A 4,320-nucleotide genomic window follows, 5' to 3' on the forward strand; every position below is an offset into this window, starting at 1 on the left:
TATGAGAGGAACTATGACAACTGCTGACATAAAGCTTAATAGAATAATGGAAATACTCTATTACATTTAATCACTAAGGGCACCTGCTACTTAGTACTGATTGAAGCAACTTATCTTCATTTCTAGATCAAGTGTCTTCTGTTAGTGCCTTAATGAAACAGTGTGACATACAAGAAAAATTACTTTGCTTTGCATATTGCCATTTAAAATGAATCAGGGGGAAAAATCAACGCAAACAAACATTTCAGTATTTTCTCTGTTTTGTAAACATCTCATTTTTCATTAAAAACCTATTACAACAGAAGTGTCTCCTGGGCAACTTCAGTCTATGCACGATATGAGCTCACTCCTAAAATAAAAGGCTTAGTAAGGCTCAAGCAGGAAGGACACTTTTATTTTATCTTTAGAATGTCCTATTTCAGTGCTGTTCAAGTCACCTCGTGTTGACTTAAGCAGAGTAAGTGTAGTTTGAAGTATGAAAGTTCTTACTGCTGTGCTGCACCAAGTATACTTGGTTTAGTTAGACAGGGTCACAAACTACATATAGTCAAGGCATTAAAAACAAGGGTCTAGCTTGTCAAAAGCAGGTCTGTTTGTAAGACTATTAGTAAGAATTAGTCCAGGAGTAGAGGTCAGATGGCAGGGGCTTTTGAGGAACTAGGGGAAGGAATGACCCAGGCGCTGGCAGCAAGGAGGATGAGAGAGTAGCAGTGCAGTGGTGCCAGGAGGCTGCTGTGAAGCAAAGTGGGAGTGCTCACTGGCAGCTTACTCAGCTGCCAACCGCACTAGAAGGTCTTCTTGCACAGCCCTGCTTATAGGTAGGCCCCACTGAGAGTGTAGTAGCTAAACAAATCATTGTATGTATTACAGTTATTCCCTTTCTCTCTTCCTGTGCTGCTTCTTTGCCATCTTAGACAATCCCTTCAAGGGAGAGCAGTTGTGTTTTGCCCTCCACTTCTTTGACTTTAGTCCCGTTTCCTACTCTGGTGTCTCCCCTGAGGGCCACTATTATCTTGCTCTTCCCAGACCCGCCCAGTTTGTGCCCTTTCCTCTCAAGGCTTAATTTCCCTGACTTTGATCCTTTAATTGGCTGTTTCCCACTTTCAGCCATTACACTGCTTCCCTGTGTGCTGGCCACCGTCCCATACTTAATCAACATTTTGAAAAAAGGGTAAAGCCTAGACCAGAAGTGGCACCCAGGAGCATGTGACTGTGCTGTAAGGGGACTGAGTAAGCCAGAAAAGCAGGAACACATATCCATTAATGAGGAGCATTTGCAGTCACTCTTACCTAAGGCTTTCTTATGAGCAAAAAACTTCGCTAACTTAGTCCAGTAGTTTTGCAGCTTTGCAAGATCTTGTAGCACCCAAGTCTGTCCTTTCTGCTGCAATACAAAATGATAAGATCTCCTATAAGAAAGATTTTGTGCATTAAGATTTTAGCCACTGACAGTGTCACAAAACAAAACAAAAAACAACAACCCAACTCAAATACTTCAGCGTACTGTAGGAAAAGGAGCTAAGATCAAAATTAAACCCTTATAAACTAATCGCAGATGTGCAAAGGCTAGTAAGGTAAACATTTTCTGGTATGTGGACATCTTTAAAATTTCTCATATTTTGGAGATGGAGATGCATGCAGCCTGGAAGAAACTTCCTGAAATGTTGTAAATCTAGCCTCAAGTTCCTTTTCTACCTTCCAGGTGACTGTCAGACAGTGCTGGAGTCTTTCTTTCTATCCTGATATGAGCTGCCATTTTAATCAAACCCAGTACACTCATAAAATATCCCCAGAAGACTCCAATGTGTCAAAAATTCCCAGCCACTTCTCAAAAGAATTCTTAGGGCTCAGAATAATTTGCTACATAATTCTGATGTCTTCAATCCATTAAGATGGAGGCAGGGGTGGGGTGGGGTGGAGATTAAAATGAGAGAACTATAATTTATGAGGCAGCAGCAGGGGAGTAAAAAAGGGAAGCTGAGACGGGAAAGGGAAGGGAAGGAAGAAGAAAGAAGCATGGGATGCAGAGCAGCATGGATAGATAACTCTCTTCCTAGGACAGACCAACAGCTAGATATTTTTCCAGGAAGGATCAACCCACCTCACAGCTGCTCAGAACATGAGCTGGGGGATGGGAGGTGAAGCAGGAAAAATAGCAGTTCACTGCCAAGCAGAAATTGCACTCAAAACAGGCATCTGGGAACGTGTAAGATGGGAATTGCAGGCACATATATGCAAGGTGGGAAAAGAAGCCATATTCTATAGGGCAGGAAAGGACACTGAAAAGAGCTCGGGTATCCATCGTGATCTTCCCTCTTCAGAGTTAATTCCTACAATTTGGAGAATAAAAAAGAAAATTGCAATGAAATTTGGTTATTTTTATAGCAGCATCTACTCTGTTGGTGCCTACCCTCAGTTTCAATTCTCCCTGACCATCAGTTGCATGCTGTCCCTTCACTGCACTTGGATAGTAACCCAAGTCCAAACCCACAGCCTACTTACTGTCAGAAAGCACTTTCCCAGGGCACTTTCTCCCATTGAAACAGATCTGGACAGTAGATTTCACAGATCTGTTAAGCATGTGCATTTCTAATTGGGGTCATGTAAAAACACAGACTGTTCATCATTCAAGACTTGCTTGCTGTCATGATATCACCGTCTGGGACTGATATTTCAGGTAATGGCATCAGCCAGAAACAGCAATAACTTAGTTTTCCTCACGTTTTGTATATACAGGAAGAACTTCCATTATAAACAGTGATTGAAGTTCAAAAAAAGAACTAGTCAAGTTACTTTAAGAGACAGTTCTAAGTGAAAACATGGGGTTTCAAAACTTGAAGAATAAAAATACTTGTAGGAAATTTAATAATTACAAATATTTTCAAAAAGCCGGTAAAATTCCCAGCTTCCTTTTTTCCCTTTCTAGTAAGAAAAAAAGAAAGTGAGAATAAAAAAATCAGAACAGATTTTCAGAAGTGAAAATTAATGTTTAACTTTGAAATTGAATTCTGATTCAAAACCAAAACTATCATAATATTTTAGAAAAACATACAGATGTTTTGTGTATGAAGCGTTTTAATGAAAAGCCTGTGAACAAAACATGCAAAAAGTAAGAACTTTGTAGATAAGGTATGAATTTTTCAGATAGTGACACTATTTCTTATTTTCAGTTTAAAAGTCCAGCAGCAGAGATGAAACAAGCAATTTTTCCCAGAGAAACATAAAACAGTGAAGTGCACACAGTGACAACTATTTAAAGTCACAGAGATGGACACCAGCTTTGTGACAGCGTTAGAAGACAACTGGTGGCATTCTGTAAAAAGGGGTTTAAGTTCTGTTTATCTGAACTGACAGCAGTTAGAAGTACATTTCATCCTTATCTATGAACTGTAAAGCTGATGTAACTGGATAGAAGACCATTTTTATGGAGCGCTGCTGCCTACAGTTGTACTTATACAAGCAAATGCTAATGGTCTTCCAGACATAACAGAATTTATGTTGCCTGAACAACATGTAGGCATTTGCCCTCGTGTAAACTGCATGCAGAATGTTTTTCAATCCAGAATGGCAGCAGTTTACATTTTCTTGCACATCTTCAGAAGAAAGCAATCCACAGGACAGGACAACAAAGAATTAAACACAGCATATCTGAGACAGGAAGAGTGTAATTATTATGAGTTACAACACTGTCAGGATTAACATGTCTCTCTAACAAAAAGTGCAAAGGAATCTCAAGCCATTGAACTGTCTAGCTCCTAGCTATTATATTTGATCCATAAACAGCACCTTCAACAGTACAGTGCCCTCTAGCACTGTAATAAAGTATTAACCACTAGTTAATACTTACCTCCAAATTACTGCTTGGAAGCCTCTTTAAGTCCTCCCATCCAAATACCTGTCAAGGAAGAACATTCAATCTGAAAGGGCTGCAGTCTCAGTTAGAAACAGTTTTTACTGTCCCGAAATTGTTAACTCTTCCTCATACACAGGGGAAGCAAAACTATCAATCGTATTTTACTGGTTTCTAAATGAAAGTTTTGAGTAAGCTTCCCCTTGAGTTATCAGCAGCTCCTTATGACAATGCAGGCTACTCCCTGAAACAGAAATGGCAGTAACTGAGAAGTGGGGTCAGAGTTTAAGAAACCGTGTTTTTGAAATGTGACCAGGAACAAAGGAACTAGATAAGAAAAGTAGTGGAGCAATTTACACCATATTATAGGACGGGCCACTGCTGATAGGTGGATATGTAGACCATATTAGAGTACAGCTATGTTTGAATCAGGAGCTGCTGTGCTACCCCCATGTCCAAATGAAGTCTGA

At 39.9% G+C, this 4,320-nt stretch overlaps 1 long non-coding RNA gene across 1 annotated transcript; it reads right to left on the reverse strand.

Moving 5' to 3' along the window:
* Positions 1-367: 367 nt before the first annotated feature.
* Positions 368-4,040, reverse strand: LOC129736515 (uncharacterized). Its single transcript, XR_008733245.1, has 2 exons — positions 3,848-4,040; positions 368-2,330 (listed from the first exon to the last, which is right to left on the reverse strand). It is a non-coding gene; the product is annotated as an uncharacterized LOC129736515 (long non-coding RNA).
* Between the last annotated feature and the right edge of the window lie 280 nt (positions 4,041-4,320).

This window comes from Falco cherrug, chromosome 7, assembly GCF_023634085.1.
Source record: "Falco cherrug isolate bFalChe1 chromosome 7, bFalChe1.pri, whole genome shotgun sequence".
NCBI classification, from domain to species: Eukaryota; Metazoa; Chordata; class Aves; order Falconiformes; family Falconidae; genus Falco; species Falco cherrug.